The sequence below is a fragment of the Sus scrofa genome, chromosome 11, assembly GCF_054392235.1.
Source record: "Sus scrofa isolate SSC_HxYL_T2T_F1_AM1 chromosome 11, Sscrofa_HxYL_maternal_Yorkshire_Landrace_v2.0, whole genome shotgun sequence".
Classification (NCBI taxonomy): domain Eukaryota; kingdom Metazoa; phylum Chordata; class Mammalia; order Artiodactyla; family Suidae; genus Sus; species Sus scrofa.
The window spans coordinates 81,021,145-81,043,080 of NC_139393.1; the positions used below are offsets into that span (position 1 = coordinate 81,021,145).

The 21,936-nt window shown below is 43.1% G+C and overlaps 1 protein-coding gene across 11 annotated transcripts in view; it reads right to left on the bottom strand.

The window, feature by feature from the left end:
- Positions 1-21,936, bottom strand: part of LOC146398709 (uncharacterized) — an 843,865-nt gene that overhangs the window by 699,483 nt on the left and 122,446 nt on the right. The gene's annotated exons all lie outside the window — the stretch shown is intronic.

Here is a 21,936-nt window from a genome sequence, read left to right on the forward strand (position 1 = left end):
TGGCACTGGACGTGGCAAACTCTCGAATTCTCCTGAGATTCTGGGAAGGAGTTGTGTCTGGCGTCAGGATCATTGAAATCAACTTTCAAACCAAGAAAGTGAAATTAACTATCACAGAAAGAATGCTTTTTTTTGTCAGAAAAGAATTTTTTAAAAAAGACACAATAGGAAATGAAGATGTAATCACCCTAATCCCTCAGCCCTAAGAAGGCAGTTGTTCAGACTTAGTCTCCTGATATTTTGCTGTTGGGTCACAAAACTGTCAGGAGAGGGATATATGAATAAAACCTGAAATATTAAGTGCTGAGGCTTTCTTCCTTCTGGTATATATCTCCACCCTATAAAACACATGCACTCTCAAAGACTGTAGAGAGAAGGTAAAACGGTACACTTATCTACCTAGAGCAGAAAATCTAGAACTACCCATCAAAATTATGCATAGTTATTTCACTCAATTGGCACACTTTCAGACTCTGGCCTATAGTTACACTTGCATACAAGTAAAATTCGGAACATCCAAGCCTATGGAATTAGTTACACTAGGTAAAACCACACAAGTAAAATTCAAATTTTAGGAGTTCCCATGTGGCTCAGTGGGTTAAGAATTTGACTAGTAGCCATGAGGATGCAGGTTCAATCCTTGGCCTCACTCAGTGGGTTAAGGATCTGGCATTGCTGAAAGCTGCAGCATAAATCACAGATGTGGCTTGGATCTGGCATTGCTGTGGCTGTGCTGTAGGCCAGCAGCTGTAGTTCTGATTCAACCCCTAGCCTGGGAACTTCCATATGCCACAGGCCCAACCTTAAAAAAAAAAAAAAAAAAAAAAAAAAAGTGAAATTCAGCTCTTAAAAAGGAAGTTTTTTTCCACTTCCAAACACGATGAAGTAAAATGAATGTGATTAGGGGAAAAAAAATATATACTGGACATCAAAGAATGATCATCCCTAAGAGAGAAGGAGGAAATAAGTTTTGCAGTTGTTTCCACTTGCTGGCTTGACCAGTGCCTAAAAACAAGGAAACCACTTGTGAGTGGGTGAAGAGCCACTCCAAGGGATTTTTAGTGACAATGCCAGGCACAGTCACAGGATCAGGAATAATGTCTATTCCCACCAGTCAGATGCTGAGTCACACACAGGGAAGAGCATTATCTCAGTAATGGGGAATAATTAGCCCTACACGTTGCTCTGGATGTGCATCACAAATCTTCAAAACAATAACCATCACCCAGACTGAGATAAAATTCACCATGTCTGGCATCCAAATTGCCATAAAGCAACAAACAGGAAAAATGACCCATAATGAGGAGATAATATAAAAAAATGCACCCGAGAATTGACACTAATGTTAGAATTAAAGAAGGGCATTAAACCAGGTAGGTGTTAAGAATAAGAGTATTCCAGGTCTTTAAAAGTGAAGTAGAGACGTAAACATTAAGAGATCCAACATAAACTTCTAGAGAAAATGATAATGCCTGAGATTAAAACAACAAAAACAGTTAACAGCTGTTTGCATATTGTAGAAGGTATGTAAATTTAAATATAGAGCAACAGAACCATCTAAAATGAAACAAAGGAGACTAATAACAAAAGAGCATCCATGAGCTGTAAAACAGCTTTGAGTAGCCTAATGTATATGTATTTGGAGTCCCTTAAAAAGAAAAGGTTGGGAGAGGTGAAAGGCAGAAAAGTTACTAGAAGAAATTTTCTAAGTTTGATGAAATTAACCTGCATATCCAAGGAATCCAACTAATCCTAAGCAAAGAAACATGAAGACAATACCAACACACATTATAATCAAACCCTAAATGTCTACGCACACAATAACAGAGCTTCAAAATATATCAAGCAAAAACTCCTATAAATGTAACAGGTGATAAAACCTCTCACTATAATTGAGAACCTACTACCCTCTCTCAGTAATGGACAGAACAAGTATACATAAAGGATATTAAAGACTTACACAGTATCACCAGTCAACTTGATCTTATTGACATTTGTAGAACACTCCGCCTACACCACCAGAATATGCATTCCTTTAAGTGAGCATACAACGTTTATCAAGATATATCACTTTCTGGGCTATTAACATGTCGCAATGCACTTTAAAAGATTTAAGTCATGAGATGATACTTTTTGAGTACATTGGAATTAAATTAAAAGTCAATAGTAGAAAAATATCTGGAGAATCTCAATATTTGGAATCACTTTTAAATAACCCATGAATCAAAGAAAATACCAAAAGCAAAATTAGAACTGAAGGAAAATGATAAAATATCAGAATCTGAAATGTCACCAACATACTGAGAGGAAAATTCGAAACAAAAAATATCTTTAAAGGAAATGGGACCATCTCAAATCCAGAGTCTAAACCTTTACCTTAAACTAAAAAATTGAAAAGTGCTAAAACAGATGTAGTACTCCAAATAAGCAGAAGAAACAAAGATCAAAGTGGAAATTACTGAAATAGAAGACAAAACCAATAAAGTAAACCAATGCAACTACAAGCTATTGGAGAAAAATCAATGTTTGACAAGCCACTAGTGACGGTGATCAGGAAAAAAAGGCAAATTACCAATATGAATATGGCCGAGGAGAGTTATCAGTATTACTTCTGCATTTATTAATATTATATACAAACTTATGCCAGTAAACTGAACAATCTAGATGAAATGGCTATTTTCCTTGAGACACAAACTAGCGCTCACACTCAAAACTGGAAAATCCCCTATCTATTAAAGAAATTAAATATGTAATCAAATGTCTTCCCACCAAGAAAACTCCAGATCCAAGTGGCTTTCGCTAGTGAATTCTACCAAATGCTTAAGGAAATAACTCTAGTTTGATGCAAAATGTTCCCGAGGGTTGAAGAGTATACAGTACTTCCCAAGTAACTCCCTGAGTCTGGATTTACTTTGAAAAGAAAAAGCTAAAGATATTCCAAGAAAACAATAGACCAAAACACCTCATGAACATAGATGCCTAAATTCTAGACAAGCTTTAACAAATAGACTCCACCAAAACATTTAAAAAGATAATATCCCTTGACCATGTCAGGCAGAATTCGAAGACTGTCCCCGAGATTCCCGTTCCCAGAGTTTACGCCCTGAATGACTTCTTCTCCTTGAGCAGGCCAAGGTGTGCGGATATAATTACAGCTTCTTAAATATGCACCAACCATTGAATTTAGCTATTTAACTCCTAGGTATTTACTTATGGGAAATGGATCCATTTATCCTCAGGAGAAAGGTACACGAATGTCCGCAGTGGCTTTCTTTGTAATTGCTGCAAACTGGAACCAATCTAAACATCCATCAGCAGGTGAAAGGGTTCGCAAATTGTGGCCTGTCTCTAACGATGCTCTACCACACCGTAAGAAGGTTCAACATGGATGAACCTTGCAAACGTTATGCTAGTGCAAGAAGCTAGTCACAAAAGGCCAAACTATACGATTGCAATTATATGAAATGTCTGGGAAAGGCAAATCCATAGACACAGATTAGTGGTTGGTTGCTCAAGTCCTAGGGTGAGAGGGTGCAAAGTGACTGGAAATGAGCATGGAGTTTATTTTTGGAGGGTTGGGGGGGGGACAAAAAAAAAGATCTAATGTTAGATCATGGTGGTGATTGGACATGTTTGCAAAAGTACTGAGAATCATTGAATTGTACCCTTTAAAGGTACAATTACATGGTAAGGCGTATGAATGGTAATCTTAATAAGACAAATATTGCTTTCATTAATTTTCACTGACTACCTGAGAGATTTGTATTTTTCGATAGCCACTCATTGAGCAAAACAGATATATAGTCCTTGACAGAAATAATGCATTACTGCTTCCACATCTACTAGCAAGTGAGTTGAGAAGAGAACCATGTGAAAAGCCCAAGGCGATGTGCTTCTAGCTAGGCAGGACCGCAGAAACCCCAGCCACACTCAACGTGCAGCTTCGTATGTGGTTCCACCATTGCTTCAAAGCCAGGCCACATCGAGACGTGCTTTTTCACAAATTGTACCCGACCAGCTGACGGACTCAGAAATTCTTCCCACACGGACTCCTGTTGACAGGTGTAAAATAATCAAATATCCAATGATGCTTGGAGTGTACGAGAGGTCATTCTAGGGTTCATTTAAGTATATTTGAATTGCTCAATTAATGAGGCCAACTTAATACCACGTGCCCTACCAATTAAATGTTCATTCCAGTTTGCTGGACTGTGTTATGGAACAGAAAATCTGAAACCCTAATCCAGATGGGTGGTCTGGAGAGAGGACCAGCTGCACAGAGAAAATGACAGGACAAAAAGAAACAAAGTCTAAGGTAGAGAAGCCTGTGATGGCAAAAGTTACAGAATTAGGTCAATAAAATGTAAGCGTTTTCAGTCCAGAAAAAGTACAAATGAGGAGCTTAGAAATAACTTAACTTGATTAAATTAGATGACTACAGGATAAGACCACACACAGCAAGTAAAAAATAAACTCAGATCTAATTATTGTTCTTCCAATTTATTTAGAGAATCATTATAATTGGAAACAAAAATTCCATGCTGACAGAGGTGACAGGATTCCTCAGGAATTGCCATCCTAATGCAAAACCAGAGTTAAACAGAGCTTCTATTTAACATCATACTCCACGGCTATTACGGAGGCAAAAACTCAAGACTGGAGGGAACTTAAGAACAAAGCAAGAAGAAGTAGTTACATGAAGCTGGTCACTTCACCTGCGGTGAAAAGAAAATAAAAATCCGACTATTTGCCCCAGAGCTCAGTGCTCTCTAAGCCATTCACAAATGGTGCTGCTACTACTGTTCTGAGTGTTTTCTTCTTCATTTAGGCACCCAGTAAAAACTGACATTTTACTGTTTAAGATGGGGGGAAAACATTCTGAACATTTTAAAATACTTGGATTCTGTCTATTTCCGAATCAACTTCCTTTGCTTTCTTTATACAAATATCAGAATCAAGAAATATGTTTATATATAGGAAAGAAGAAAGGAAAAGTTTAGAATTTCCTCCTTGGATATAAACAAAAAGAAAATCCCCCTCGCTGGCGGACAGAGCCAAGGGGAACAATAAATGGATTGTTGTATTTGGGGAAAAAAGCAATGCTCCTGAACTTGAACAACCCTGCAGCAGTAGACTCCCGTGAATCCATTCTCATCTGAATGTGGACCTTGACCAAGGGCTTGCTCTGACCTCGAGCACGTAGATAATTACCAGGTTCAAGGAAACAAAATCATGTTTAAAAGTCACACTATGTGATGTAATCAAGGCCACCCAGAGCCCAGGGCTCCTGGTTTTTAAAATGTTCCAAGGAAGTCGTTTCCCAAACCTTCTCCTCCTCTATGTCTCTCGATTAAGGCTCTACATAGGACACAGAGCTGAAGACAACTGATGAACAGTAATGAGAGCATCCCTTAGAAATAAAAGGTCATTCTGGAGGAGAGCACGGGATCCTGTTAGGGTCAGGGTGCAAACCACCCTTCCATCCCTCCTGCAGCCACCTTGGACTTGCCTTGCTCTTCGACGTGTCCTCCCAGCCTCCCCAAGGCCACACTCCCTAGGACCCTGCATCTCTGCCTCCTCCATCGTTGTCTCGCATCACTCCGTCCTGGTCCAGAGCTAGGTCTGTGGTAGGACACATGGGGCTGGCAGATGGTCCTCCTCTCCTGTCCCCATGTCGCATCGATTTACCACTCCAACAACCCACCGATTTTCCTCAGCAGACATAGCATCATCGAGAATTCTGAAAGCCCTAAGCTTTCACCCTGCTTTCAAAGTCAAAGCCAATACTTGACCGTTTCATGGATACCAGCAAAGAAGAGATTTCTGAGTCTGAGTAGATCAGTGTTATTCACAGTGGTCACTGTAGCAAGAAGGTGGCATCTGTGCTGTTTCCTCAAGCCCAATGCCCAGAGGACATGGAAAGAGGGCAGTCGACCCCACCTGGACAGTGGGTTGTGTTTACAGGAGAGGAACTCCGGGTTTAGAGACCCGGATCTTTTCTAACAGCTGAGTACCAAGGAGCACGACAGACGATGCTTCATTGCACTGGGCACCGAATTTGCCTGCCCTGAAGGGAAGCCACCCAACCCATCTTCCACAACTGGACAAACATCCTTGAACAGAGTTCAGAACAGTTGGCAGTCAAGGTCTCTCTTCCAAAGACATGCCGAGAAACAAGAACCCTGCAGAGAACTGTCTCCCAGTGTGTCAGCATGAGGGGTGAAAGGAGACCTGGGCAGGAGTCCACCTGCCTCATCACGGGTGCATCATGGGTGCCTGGTTGATAACCAGGAGGGAAGTAAAACAAAACAAAAACCCTCAGCAACTTCCCAGGGACCACATCCTGGTGTAGGGGGCAGGAAGGGAGGATGCACACTGTCTTGACACGGATCTACACGGGAGGCCAGGACCAGCAGCCGCTGGCAGTCCAAACTAAACACAGGCCTCAGCATTACAGCTATGGGACAACCGACCATTAAAATGTCCGCTGAGAAAACCAAGACATGAAACTTTCTCTTCTCCATGGGCTCACAAATGCACACAGTAGGTCGTTTCCTCCCACTTCTTTGTCTTAAGACCTTTGGGAGCTTTGCCCCGTGGCCCCAACTCATAACCCAGTCTCACCAAAACCTCTGCTTTAGAACTAGCACCTCTGGGATCACACATGCCTTCCGTAAGCATTCAGAGAAGAGGGAGGTGGAGCCCTTGAGCCCATTAGCGCGGATGCAGCTGGGGGAAAGGTGTTCTCAGGGCTTCCCCGAACGCCGGATCCTCTTTGCTCAGAAGCTGTTGCAGCTGATCCCGAGGCTGCTGCTGCTAAGACCGTGTGATGACTCAGAACATGCCCAAATCTTCAGAACCCGAGGACAGCCCAGGAACACGACCCCCACGGAAGCCACTTCTAGAGGAAAACATTTTCTAAGCAACACTCCTGAGAAGTTTTAGAATATAGCCATTCACTTGTTAGAGAATCTTTATGTATTAATTAGGTAAAGACATTTACATGTTGGCTAGCATGGCCACTTTGTGTATAAGGTTGTGAATAAACACATCCAATCATACAACCGTCTTCACTGTGAAGAAAATAAAGCTGAGATTAAGATGGCTACAAGAGGAAAAGTGTGTATGATATTTAATTTTCAATGAGTGATCCATGTTCAGTGACTTCCACGGAATTTGCTGTTAAAAATGCAGGGTGGGGAGGACATTGTTTATTCTAAGCAGGAGCCCTGAAAAAACGTCTTTAAGTGCCTGTCTATTCTACACCTGGCTGCAAACATTGTCTAGGCAACAAGAAGTACCAGGTAAACGTACGTGGTGATGAGGGGTGACCAAGAATGAACAGAACTGGAAAGTGAGGAGCAGCAAAAACAGCGTCTAGGCTGAGAAGCACTTTATCCTATGAGGCCAGAATTTGCAAAACGAACAGAAGCCCCACTGATCTAGACCAGGGTCCACGTACGACAAGTCAGAAGGGAGCCTGCCTGGCGCATGGGACCCATCTAGCAAGCACTCTTTCACAGTCTGCTCTCTGGTTCTACCTACTTGTGACGCCACGGAGCTAAACAAGCCCGAAAACTTCCTACTCCATCATCGTTCCTCCACTGCTCCTGGGTCGAGGTTTTATTCCCTGGGTGTGACTAACGGAGAACATTCTTCCTGGTTGCAGTGTTTCTCTCCTGGGGGGATTCTGAGTGAACACAGCAGTTGTTTCCTGGCCTCTGTCAGACTGTGCCTGGGGATAAAACCATCACAGACCTTATGCTTCAGAATCGAGTTCCTATTTACTTGCCCGTGAATAAGTAGTTGCAAACGATTACATCTGCAAGGGAATCTGCCACATCCTACCTTGTCCAGGAATCAGATGTGAACTGTTAGAAGCCAGAGAAAGAGGGAGTGAGTAGTGTTTGTCTTAGAGAATAATAAAAGCCAAAACTACGGAGCATGGAAAACTCAATCAAGGGTGCTTAAATTGTTTTAAGACCTTACTGACAAACACCAGTAAAACTAGGTTTTTTGGGAATCCTATATACTTCCCGATTTATTTTTTTCTCTTTTTAGGGGTGCACCCACAGCCTATGTAGGTTCCCAGGCTAGGCGTCGAATCAGAGCTGTAGCTGCTGGCCTACACAACAGCCACAGCAATGCAGAATCCGAGCTGCATCTACAACCTAAACTACACCACAGCTCATGGCAACACAGGATCCTTAAACTATTGAGCAAGGCCAGGGACCAAACCTGGGTCCTCATGGATGCTAGATTTATTTCTGCTGAGCCAAGACAGAAACGCCATACAACCCGATTGATTGATTTGTGTTGTACAACTGATTTCTTCATAGGTTATCTTTTAAGTCCTACAGAATTTTGTCGAACATTGTGCTGGTGGGACTACATGCAAAGATAACAGTGGTTAAAGAGAAGATTGGTTGTTTTGCTGAGATATACGGGAAGTACTGCAGAGACCATTCCTCTCCGAGGAAAGCCGCCTTCTGGTCAAATTCAACCTGGAGCAGGTGCTCATCTCTGCTCCCTCCCCCATCACAGGGGGCAGGTGCGAGGGTGCCTGGAGCAGAAGCAACCTCTTGAGAGGTATTCGTCTGAGCGTCTTGGGGGAAAGCAAATTCAAATCATGTCAGTGGGAGTTCCCGTCATGGCACAGCAGTTAACAAACCCGACAAGTATCAGTGAGGACATGGGTTCCATCCCTGGCCTCACTCCGTGGGTTAAGGATCTGGCATTGCCATGAGCTGTGGTGTAGGTTGCAGACACGGCTCGGATCTGGCGTTGCTGTGGCTGTGGTGAAGACCAGCAGCTATAGCTCTGATCCGACCCCTAGCCTGGGAACTTCCATATGCCACAGGTGCAGTGCCAAAAAGACAGACATAAGTATCAATGAAGTCCCAGAGTTCTGACCAAGAGAAAGCTCACTAGATGCCTTTCACTGGTATAAAAAGGGGGTCATCCTGAGGGCTGGAGCAGACCCCACAGAGAGGCGGTCATCTCAGGAAGGGCAGAGTGCTCCACCGAGCCAGCTGGCCAAAGGAGAGGAGTCGCTGGGGAGGCCGGCTGGCAGCGGCAGGACGCAGGGCACGGCAGCCACACCGAGGTAGCTTTGTAGCTGTGCTTAAGGACAGCCTCCCTCCGACGTGTCACCTCCCCGGCCCAGAAAGTGGGTTATTATCCGATAATCCCCTTGTCGTCTTCCAAGTCCCAAGTTCCAGAGGCCCTCGGTTATTAAACACCATCACTCAGAGGCGGTTCGGCACAAAGCCAGGCGGTACTGGGCCACATTCTCTCAAGGTCGACTCTGCGGAGCTCTCGCCTCGGAGCAGGCTGACTTCGTTATTCGTAATCACGAGCAAGCAATCTCAGGGCTGAGGATTTTTGTGAATATGCCCATACATCCCGACTTGTGTGTCCAATTCTAAACTTTGGTGAACCAGGAAACCGAACTACGAATAGAGCAGGCTTGAGTCTTTCTGCAGAAGGTGTGCCACAGAGAACAGACACGCACAAGATCCTTTATCTTCTACAGGCAGATTCTGGTGCTCACATAACTGTACCCTTAACCCCCTCCCCTCACCCCCTGGGGCTAGATGCTCTGGCAGGGAGCTTAATCCCAGTGACCCCCGGAATTCCTCTCTGCTGTGCCTGGATTCCAGAGCCCTCTGCATCTGTGAAGACCTGGCGGCCAGTTGTGAAAGGTTATCAGTCCACTCTTGTTATCACTGAGTCACCAAGAGTCTCCCTCTGCCTGGCCCTTCAGAGCTGGCAGCTCGACCACTTTCCCAGCCACGCCTGAGGCTCTGGAAGTCTTTGCAAAGCCTGGGAGGCTGTGCGGGGGCTGGCCTGCCAATGCAGGAATCAGCCCGCATGGGGCCCTGCCCCCCCCCCAATAGGAGACCTCCACCCTAGGCCTCTCCAGCCTGAGGGGGACATCTTCCCTCTGCCGGTCCTCGGAGGCATTTATCCCTAAGGCCCTCACTTTAACAAAGCTGTTACCAAAGACAGGAAAGGTGGTTGTACTCAAGTGTTTGCCAGGAGATCTGAAATCTGAAGCAAGAACACAACCTGCCTCCTCAAAAGGAGCCCAGCTACCCTATGGGCTTAGGGGAGGGAGCAGGTATCTACCGAGAAAAGGGACAAGTGAGTTCAATAAAGTACCCCCCCCATTAGGTCCTGCTCTGCCCAATTATGTGGCCCTGGGGAGGCATGGATCTTACCTGCTTCCCCATCTTCCCATTTGTTCCAAGTGGGAATTTCAATCCCTGCCCGCCCCCCACCCCCAGCGGGATACCACGTCCTCTGCTTGTCGGGTTTATTGCTCTGACTTTGTTTACCGTCTACGTCATCCTGACAGCATGAACACAGACGTCGACACTGTGCGTTGAGACGGGGAAGGTCTGCCGGCGTTACGTTACCACCACTGTTCTAATCCTTCAGGCGACCCTGAACTTGAACTCTGAGCTCGGCCTGGAAACATCTGTCTCCTTCCCCAGCAGGACAGCTGCGCCCCTGCCCTCAGGTCCCCCCGGTTGCCCAAGCCAACCCTCCTCCAACACATTTGTGAAGAGGGAGGAAGGGTTAGGAGTGGTCGCTCCGATCTCTTTGTAGAAAGAGGTCTTAGTATCTCAGGAGTAAAAATGAGAAGTGAATTTGAGGCATGTCTTCCATACATGAGATGTTCCAAGTTTTACCACAATATGTCAGTCAATAGAAGACTACTGGAGAGTAAGTGTGTGTTAGAAAAGTAGAAAAATGTTAAAACCGATGTATTCATAGTAAAAGTTTAAAAATGTGGAAGCTTGTTTATGAATAAATGTATAAAGTTGACATTCTCACAACTTAATGGGCTCGGTGTCTTCGGAGAACTATAGGACAGTGCTAACACAGGCTGCGGGACGAAACTTAACAAGCCAACGTGGTTGGAGTGAGAGACTTCTGAAAGCAATTAAGAGAGGAAATTGGGAGATCAAAGATTGGAGGGAAAAAGTGCAATGATGGCAGGAATGCAAAGTGGCCTGACACACCCGAGAGGGCAAGACATCGGGTCGGGGTACAACAGAAAGCTTGAGGTCGTACAAGTACTGCTCGGGGAGCTGGTGTTCCACGGGCCAGCTGCAACAGCAAACACATCGGAAATAAGGCAGGACCCTGGAGGTCCCGTCGTGGCTTAGTGATTAACGAATCCAACTAGGAACCATGGGGTTGCAGGTTCGATCCCTGACCTCACTCAGTGGGTTAAGGACCCAGCGTTGCCGTAAGCTGTGGTGTAGGTCGCAGACAAGGCTTGGATCTGGTGTAGCTGTGGCTGTGGTGTGGGTTGGCAGCTATAGCTCCAGTTGGACCCCTGGCCTGGGAACCTCCATATGCCACGGGTGCGGCCCTAGAAAAGAAAAAAAAAAAAAAAAAAAAAAACACAACAGGACCAAAGAACCAGCAGTCATGTTAATTCAAGTAAGTAGAGGGATGGAATCAAAAAGATGACTATGCCTACAGGTGGAAGAAGAAAAATGAAAGCACACAGCAGCAGCGCACAAATTAAAACCAGGTGACAAATTCTTTGTTAGTTCAGCTAGATTTAGCGTTGCCTGGATTGTAAGTCTGTATGTAGCCCGGTCACAAAATAAAAGTGTGACCTTTAAAGAGATTAAAGCAAGTGAAAGATATAGCCTGTGCTTGTTTGTGTTGAAGTTGTTCTATAATTTTGTTTGAAATACCTCCAAATCTCCTAAAAGTTTTGCTTGGGAAGGATAAGATCACACAAAGCACTTGGTATTTCCAAAAAAATAAATAAATAATTAGGATAATAGTATGTAAATTTATAGTAGAATTAACTCCAAATTAGCCTACACATTTAAAAATGTTTTTGCTTACAATTCTAAAGGATTTCAGGACGCTCTAAGATATCTTTTAAAATAACCAGTGCATGTAGCATAGGTTCTAAGATTTGAATTTTTAAATATTTGATTACCATCTCTCCAAAAATGAAATGTATTTTTCCATTTCTCTATGAAGTGGTAGTCTTTATTCTGCTTTCCAGACCATACTGGAAGAGATCTAAAAGAAGTTAGAGCCAGAAACCTATATTACTTTTAGTTTTTGTTATTAAGAAAATCTCGTAATTCATTAAGTAGCCACCAAACTGGAACATATACTTTCATCAAAAGAAACTTCATCCATGGAAGGCAGCATTCTTTCCTCGAAGAAACAGGATTAGAAAGAGACCCATTTGCCAGCATTTCCCATAAATACAACACCAGCAATCCCTTCGCCTTTCTTCAATCCGTATGAATATTCAGCAGAAAAAAAGGAAATGCCAGGGGCCCTGGTGGGTATTTTTTTTTTAGGGTGAGACAATCAATAAAGCAGTAGTTTTCAGCTCCATTTTACTGCCTGTTGCGTCTTGTTCAAGAAGAATTTGCATAAATCTAATACCTGTATGAGCAACCTTTATGTTACCACTTAACCCTTCCTTCGAGGAAGAAGAACGGCTCTGGGGACTCATGGGTATTGAAAGATGCCATCTAACAGCAAATCAATAAGGTAGTGACTGCTGGCCTGTGTGAATGAAGTGAGGGATTCTGAAACACAGCATCATCATGTCATTATATGTGTGTGATATTTTTGGGCATTTTGCAAGATAATTCCTACATATATGCTAAGAAACAGATGATAAACATAGGGTCCAATTTTCATTTCTCAAGCAGTCATGTTACTGATTTGAAACTTTCAAACTGAGCTGTGTTCGGAATTATCATCTTAAACTTGATCAGAGTTAAAAGCATATGTCTGAAACTTTTAAACATACATCAAATGATTTAAAGAATTAACTTCCCCTAGAAAATGAGCCTCACTATTAGATATGTGCCTTGAAGCTATGTATGGGCCCAAATACTGATTTAATCTAATGAAGACAAGTTATAAAAATAACCACAGCAAAGGTGGTTGCTCTGCCTCCATTTATGTGTTTCAACAGAAGAGACCTCTGTAGGGCTGCCTATGTGCTTCCTAAGGCACCGTCTATAGATAAACAGGAGACTTTGTTCCCTGGGTCTTTTCATTCAGAGCCTTTCACGAGCTGTGAATTCCCTCTAAAAGCACCTATCAGCATGAATAAACTGATAAAAGCAGACGTGTGAAATGCCTTTCACTTAACTAACAGGCATGACTCCAAATTCTAGAACCCCCACTGCTTTCATCTGAAACCCTAACCCACGACGATAGTAAACATGGTGTGACAGAAAGTCCTGCACTCTTGTTACATGATCTTCGGGCCACTGTCAAGTGATCGTTAAGGACAAGCTTTGGCAGACATGATCCATTCCTGTATAGTCTTTCCAGCATCTTCCGTGAGTGTGGCATTCCATTTTATAAAAAAAAAAAAATTAATAAATCCAGTCAGCCTTCCCAGAACATTTATTCATTTGTTCATTCAGGAGCTGCCACCCTGGGGAATGAGAGGGGGACAAGTTATGCCCCCTGCCTTCAAGGCCTGGTAAAGACATCAGACCTGGGAGTTCCCGCTGTGGCAACCAGCTGGACTCGTATCCACGAGGATGCGGGTTCGATTCCCGGCCTCGCTCAGTGGGTTAAGGATCCGGCATTGCTGTGAGCTATGGTTGTAGGTCACAGATGCGGTGTGGATCCTGCGTTGCTGTGGCTGTGACGCAGGCCAGCAGCTGCAGGGCTGATTCGACTCCCAGCCTGAGAACTCCCATATTCGGTACGTACAGCCCTAAAAGGGCGGGGGGGGGGAGACAAGGAGAAACAGAACTGTATGGAGATGCTAGCAGGGTCACAGTAGTGAGTTCTCAATTACCGATGGGTCAAGAGAATAAAAGCATTAGTAAAATATAGAATTTGAGAATAAACAAAAAAGCTTATTGAAAAGAATTTACCTAGACCCCTGCAGAGAAAGTATGCATTTTTTCCTCAAGCACACATAGGAAATGTTTTCATTTTCGAACTAGTTCATAAGTCTCAATTTCGGAGAATTATGTCACAAAGAAAAATAACACTAACACAAAGGCAAATTTAAAAATCCCCATATATTTGGGAAATCAGACATTTCTACATCACTTATAAAAACAGAAGTAAAATAATAAAGCAAATACATATGAGCACTTGTAACATTCAATGTAACATTTCAATTATTAGATCCTCAGTTTACAAGAAAACTAGGGTATCTTAACAAATGTGTGATATGGAAAGAAAAGAGCCAAAAATTGGTGTCCCAAGAAAACTAGTAAAACAGATAATCCTCTAGTGAGAATGGCAACTGCAAACAGAAAGAACATAGAAGTCATCCTCAGCGTTCATGAAAAGGGAGCGATTACCACAGATGAAGAGACTAGAAGGATGATGAGACTTACAGACAGATCTGCATCAACTAATCAGAAGACTAAATGGACAAGTTATTCGATACATTATTTTCAAAATGGATTCAAGGAGAAACAAAGCCTATTTCTACCTTATTTTTAAAACTGTTCCATAAGCAGTTTAAAATCTTTCCACAAGAAAAAGCATTTGGCCTAAATCGTTTCATAGAACTTTTCCATATTGTTCTACTTTTATATAAATCCTTCCAGAAAATAGAAGTCACTCTCCAACCCATATCCTTAAGTTTGCATCTGCGGCTTTGACCTTGGAGCAAACAAGGACAGGGCATGGTGGAAGTTCAGAGCAATCTCACTGAGGAAGGCAGAAGCAAAATTCCTAAATAATGTATGAGCAAACCAAACTGAGCTATGAAATTAGAAGAAAAAAAAAAAAAAAGACAGCCAAATTGGGTTTATACTAGGAAAGCAGGGAGGGAGGTCTTAAATAAAGATGTTTTTAATGATTCATGTTAAAAGATCAAACACACTTTGATGCTCATATGGTTTAAGCATCTCAATAGATGAAGAAAATGTATTTGATAAAAAAATCCATCCTTGACACAAAATAGTTATCAAACAAAAAATAAGAGCTCCCACAAGATAAAGGCATCCACCAAAATACCTAGAGCAAATGTAATTCCCAATGATAATCATTTTGAAGCATTCCCTTTAAAGTTGGGTTTCAAATGACATTAAGACTTGCGTAAATTAGAACTCACAAGAATAGGAAGACATAAACCGAGAGATGATATTTGCAATACACAAAACCAAAAATACAGATTAGTTTCTGTAACACAGAAGAGAATCCAAGATATCACTAAGAAAAGCAAACAACTGTATGGAAATCCAATAGCAATGGACACGAACAGCCATCCATACAAACGACCCGAAAACATAAGAATTCTCCACCACCTTGGTAATCATTGAAACGTAAAGATGACAGGATACTGTCTCACACCCCTCAGAGAGCAAAAATCATGACGTCTGACAGTCTTAAGTCTAGGAGTACAGGCATCGGTGGCAATACTAACAGTGTTGAAAGCAGGATTTAGCATCACTTTTAAATGTTAAGCTTTTAACATTTACCTACCCTGCAGCCCAGGCAATTTTTCAGAGAGAGAACCCCTTGCAGTGCATTCGAGACAGGTGCTGCGACAGCAAAGAGAAGGTCAAACAACCCAAATGTCTTTCAGCACCTCAATGGATAAGCTGAAGTGTGTCCACATGCTATGAAGTATTACATAATGAAAAGAAACTCATTTAACGAAATTTTTCTCCTCCTGAAAGTGCTAGCTTTGACCCATCAGTGCAGAACAGATGCTCAGCAGGTGAGCTCGGACCATGGGCGGCACCGTGGGATGATCTGGGAACTCATTAAAAAACGCGAAACCCCTGGCTCCATCTCAGATGTACCGGGTCAGCGTCTACATGTTAACAAGATTGCACTCATGCTAAAATTTGAGCGAGTACTGCCCTCCAGGAGCTGTATTCATTATTCGCTGGATCATCTGCTACTTAGATCCTCTATGACGTCCAAATATTGCTTTCGGCCACTCTAGCATTCAAATACACGTAAATGGGTTTCTACTCTGTGCCAGGCATCCGACTAACGGCTAAAGATACAAACAAAATACTCTGGAGCTTTAGCATCGAAGAGCTCAGACTTATACACACATACACACACGCACTTGCAAGAAGAGTGACATAACCTGGTGTGACCAAATTGGTTTCAATTACACTTTTCATAACATATGGTACTTTACATCCTGTTCATATAATTATGTGCACACACCCACTTTATTCTCCTCCTATGTTCTGACGATGAATACTGACACTCCCTTCCAGTAATACAAAACACATTTACTCAGTTTGTGCCACACCGGCAAAAAACCGAAGAGCTTCGGTGATAACTTCACTTACCTTTTGCACCTAAACTTGGAATAGAGCACAGTTTTTCACTGGATCCTCTGGCTGGCCCTGATCCATTCAGCCTTTGAGTGGATTCCAGGACGACTAGCGCAGGCACTAATTCAGGCAGTTTTTGAAAGGGGCCAGTAATACTCCTAGCATAAATTCTACTATGCGATATGATGTCTCTTCCCATCCCGAAGCAAAATGCATAATGTGCTCTACTTGCACATATGTTACTCTTGTAAGTGTCCGTGATGTTTTCATTTTTCATAGAAGCATGCTGGCTCTAGGTTACAAATCCCCACCCACACAGGTGTGTTACCTTAGACTCAGGTCCCGTGACTCCTGTTACCACCTCTGCCTTGGACAGCCAATGGCTCTCAGGGAGCTTTCGAACCAAGAAATGCAAATACACCTCCTTTTACACAGAGTTGAATTCCTAGAAAATCCACTATTCAAGCCACACGAAAAACACAAGCTATACAACAATTCTAGGTTCAGATCATTTTAAGCAGGTGTTCTTCAACCTGGAAGATTATCTGGTACCAAAGAAATCTATACAAGACCAGGTAATTCTAGGGTGTGTGATATGGACCTGACCTTTGCAAGACGCCCAATATCCTTGACTTCTGTTCAACCCTTATCATGGTTCCCAGTTCACGGTGACAAGAGAAACTGCCCCACATCAAGTTCCTTGGAAGAGAAACCCTCCAGGAGGCAGTACCGCCCCACTGAGGACACAGCTCTCAAGAGCCTTCCTGGTCGAGTCCCCACCTTTGACCCCACACAGCCTTTGGAAAGAAACCTGTCATGTCCTAAGTGGACGTTTACTTCCATCGCTTCGGTACTGCCTTTTCTCTGAACACACCCGTGTGTTCCCTCTACCAGCTAGCAAGGGCAATGATTAATATTGAGAATTCTTACAAGCCAATTTCAGTCTTGTTGGTGTAAATCCACCCTGGTGGGGATATTTAAACAACTGAAACTGCTAAGTGCTGCAAAAGTCAGGGCTTGTTTTGCTGGGGGTGGGGGGAGGGCCCATGGGTAAATGTTTAACAGCATACTGCTGATTTTATACGAAGGACCTCTGCCAACTTCCTCTTATTCTCAGTTTTACATATTCAGGTTCAAGTTCCTTTACTGCAGTGCGTACTTACTCCTTCGACGGACCATGTTGGGTGGGATTGTTCCTGAACATTATGTCAGAAAGAACTAGACGCCCACTTGGCTTTCATGACTGAAAAACGTACCCTTAATTTCAAGGTATGAAAATGGCCTGTCGCTCACTTTTTCAAGGCACTGATTAAGATCTCCTTGCAGCAAAACATACACACAACTCCAATCATATGCAGAAAAGAGTTTGTTTCCCGTGTTTTGATGAAGGTGTAACTTAAAAAGGCATGGGCAGGGGTGACAGGCTAAGGGGTGGGAAGAGAGGCTGGAAAAGTTTCCTCCTCTGTCGTCCAGGCTGCAGCTTGCTCAGGGTTCAGGCTTCAAGTGGTTGCCAGGGCAAGGTCACATGTCAATGGAACTTCTCAGAGCGACAAGGGGACTTTGAGCCCACAGGGCTAGTGTGACCGAGGCTCTTGTTGGGCTCAGAGACTACTGGGCCTGAGCCCAGGAACTGGCACCCTGAGCAAGCAGAGGCCCGGACACACCTGCCTCTTATCTTGACCACTGGGACTGCCATGGGTGGGGTGGTCCTGAGGCTCCTCCCAGGGGTGGGGAGGCAGTAAAATGGGCAAGTGAAAGGGACCACAAGGGGAAGACAGGGTGGCTACTCACAGGGACCAGGTCTGCAGGCAGCTGGTTGAAGATGATTTGGGGAGCAGCCAGAAATAAGAATTACTTGAAAACAAAAAACCTTGGAAGTCTGTTGTGGCTCAGTGGGTTAAGGACCTGGCATTGTCACTGCAAAGGCGCAAATGGCTGCTGTGGTGCAGATTCCAGCCCTTGCCCGAGAACTTCCACATGCCATGGGTGTGGCCAAACAAAACAGAAAAACTAAGCCGCAGGGAAGCTGTTAATTCAGCAAGAGATGTGGGTTCCACTTCAACTAGAAACACCCGTTACTGGGACTATCTTGATATCCAAATGATAACTGAGTTACCATTAAGCTAGTGCTTCTGTAACTTCAGTGCAGGGAACTGTTCCCCCTGGCACTTAATTCAAACGTAGATTATGGAGCCCTAACCCCAAGATCATCCTGCTTAGGGCTGGGTGGGGGTCTGAAGCCACACTTTAAACTACCCCTCCTCTAAAGCATCAGGCACACTGGACTAACCCCTTTTATTTCTGAGCCAAAAGAAAAAAAAAGTTGCTCGTATTCTTGAAGAAATTCACCTTCACACGATCTAATCATGTCCATACATTAATTCTGACACAAGAAGATTTTACTTATGCACTTCCCAAATAATTAAGAACATCCTTTGATTACAGCAGATTTTAAGAGTTTAGGAGTTTCCTTAGGGTGCAGTAGGTTAAGGATCTGGCATTGGGGCAGGGGCTAGGGTTGCCGCTATGGCACAGGTTCAATCCCCAGCCCACGATCTTCCGTGAGCCTCAGGCATGACTCCAAAAAAGATTTAAAACTTTGCAGAGAAATATTACCCCATAGGAGGAGGGATCAGCACATGGTCAATTAACAAGTTACACAAATTATTTCCATTTGTCCTCAGTGGAGCAGCAAAGCCGTTATAGCCCGGTGAGCTAACGAGGAGTATAATGAACTAAATACTTTGCTTTTTTGAAGGGCGTATTCAGGTAGAGCCAGATGTGACCCAGCTGATGTAAACGTGTCCCCACGGTGTTCCTTCCTCTGCACCACAAACCCGCAAACCTGACCTTCAAATTCTGTCTACATGACAGTGACATAATCCAAGGACAATGTCAGAAATGTTTTGTTTCCTTTTAACCTGAAACAATAGATTTTATCTAGTTATTTGTTCATTCACCTGCTGAACAGGTCAGCTCTGGCATTGTTTAACAGCAGATTTGGAGTAGAAAAGCATTGTCGTCTTTACGGAACTTGCAACAGAACAAACCCACCAGCGTCACGTGAAAATTGATTGGCCTTCAATCTCAAGTTCTTGAGGTCTTGATTCTTAATTCCACTCTTTAATACCTTACAGCTAGTTATGGCCGGAAGAGCATGAAATTTTTGTTTCCCTAATTTTGAGGCACATCATGATGGTTTTTTTTGCTATGGCTCCACCCACAGGATATGGAAGTTCCTGGGCCAGGGACTCAATCTGAGCAGATCTCAGCTGCAACAACGTGGCATCCTTTAGCCCACTGTGCCAGGCCGGGGATCAAAGCTGCACCTCCACAGCAACCCAAGCTGCTACAAATTCTTAACCCACTGCACAACACGAACTCCCCCCGTGGATTTTTTTTTAAATGAATGAGCTATGTCCTTGATCAAATGGATCGTCAGACAAAAGGAATAGGATGTGATTCATGGCAGGGCAGCTGCAAAGGGCAGTGGGTCCTTTTCCCGAATGAAAGGTCAGTAGGTCACTCGGTCACCGAGATGTTTACCGAAGGTATGACTAAGTCCAATATTCATATTCTACTGCCTTGCACCCTAGTGTCAAAACTGCATTTCATAGCTTCACTAGACTCAGTCTACCCCCAAATGAAGCACGTACAAGCTGTCTGACATCGGCACTCTCCCACTGAGCACTGCAACAGCCCGTCCGTTTCTATGATTATTGACTAGCCTCCCAAACAGTGTTAACAAGTACATTTATTCATCTAAACATTGGATAGATTATGAAAGTTAAATGTAGTATCACAATTACACAGTGAACCCACCAGGTATGATTTGGGGACAGGTAAATTTGGGGAAACCAGAGCAGAATAGTGTTACATAGTTAACACCACGTTCAACCAAAACCCCGTAATCGCTGACCATGGCATGCGATGGGGGTGACGAGCTGGGAAGCAGAACTGAAGCTTCCTCCTTATTCCCTGTGAGGCCACTGCTCTAAAAACAACTAGCCCTGGGCTACTTCATGTGACGGACTTGCCAAACGGGAAGACCCAATTCTTTCCACTCAACTAAAGTATGTTAAATTACAGTACAAATAATAGTACCATCCTAGAGAAGTCTTTTTCCTTTAAATCTTGTTCCAAATAGCCAATACATTTCTTTATTTCTAAATTTAAAACGTCAAATTTAGATAGTCTCATAGTATTATTACAAAATTATAGAAGCCAGTGTTTTGCTAAGCTGCTGATTGTAATTGGAAATTTTAACTGTTTCCCAAAGTCATAGCGACAGAAGGTTGATCTGAAACAAGGGCCCTCTAATACTCCGTCATCTTTTCATTTCCTGCCACTGTTGGCTTTAACTCAATGCATTTTATTGCATTTATAGTTGTACAATGATTGTCACAACCCAATTTAATAGCGTCTCCATCCCAAACCCCCAGCCCATCCCCCCACCCTTGGACCTGTCTCCTTTGGAAATCCTACATTTTTCAAAGTCTGAGTTAGTACCTGTTCTGCAAAGTTCATTGTGTCATATATATTCCACATGTAAATGAAAGCATATGAATGTTGCTGTCTAACTTCGCTTAGCATAGTAATTTTTAGGTCTATCCAAGTTGCTGCAAATGCCATTATTTTTTTCCCTTTTAATGGCTGAGGGATATTCCATTGTGTATATGTACCATATCTTTATCTACTCCTCTGTCAATGGACATTTTAGGTTGTTTCCATGTCTTGGCTACTGCATCTAGTGCTGCCATGAACACTGGAGTACATTTATCTTTTTGAGTCATGGTTTTCTCTGGATAGATGTGCCCAGGGATTGCTGAATCAAATGGTAATTCTTAGTATGGAGATTCCTCAGAAAACTGTTTTCCACAGTGATTACACCAATTCACCTTTCCATCAACAAGGTAAGAGGTTTCCTTTTCCTCCACACCCTCTCCAGCACTGATTGATTGTAGGCTTTGTGATGATGGCCATTCTGGCTGGTATAAGGTGGTACCTCATATTAGAGAAATCTGATGAACATCTTCCCATGTGTTTAGCCACGTGTATGTCTTCTTCTGGAGAATCGTCTGTTTAGATCTGCAGTTTGATGGGGTTGTCTTTTTGGTATTTAGCTGAAGGAGGTGTTTATAAATTTTGGACATTAATCCCTTGTCAGTCACTTCATTTGCAAATACTTTCTCCCCTTCTGTGGGGGTTGTCTTCATTTTGTTTAGGGTTTCCTTTGCTGTGCAGAAACTTAAGTTTAATTTGGTCCATTTGCTTATTTTTGTTTTTATTGCCATCACTCTAGGAGGTGGATCTGAGAAGATATTGCTATGGTTATGTCGGCCTATGTTTTCCCCTAAGAGTTTCTAGTATCTGGTCTTATATCTAGGTCTTTAATCCATTTTGAGTTTATTTTTGTGCATGGTGTTGCAAATGTTCTAATTTCATTCTTTTACATGTAGCTGTCCAGTCTTCCCAGCACCACTTATTGAAGGGTCTCTTCATTGTACATTTTTCTAGGCAACATCTTTCTACCCCCCAAAACAAGCACTCCTAGACAACACCTTTAATTTACGGTTTTCAAAGAATACAGATGTAAATTTTACCAATATCAAAATTTTTCTTTGCAAAAATTTGTACATATAAATGGCAC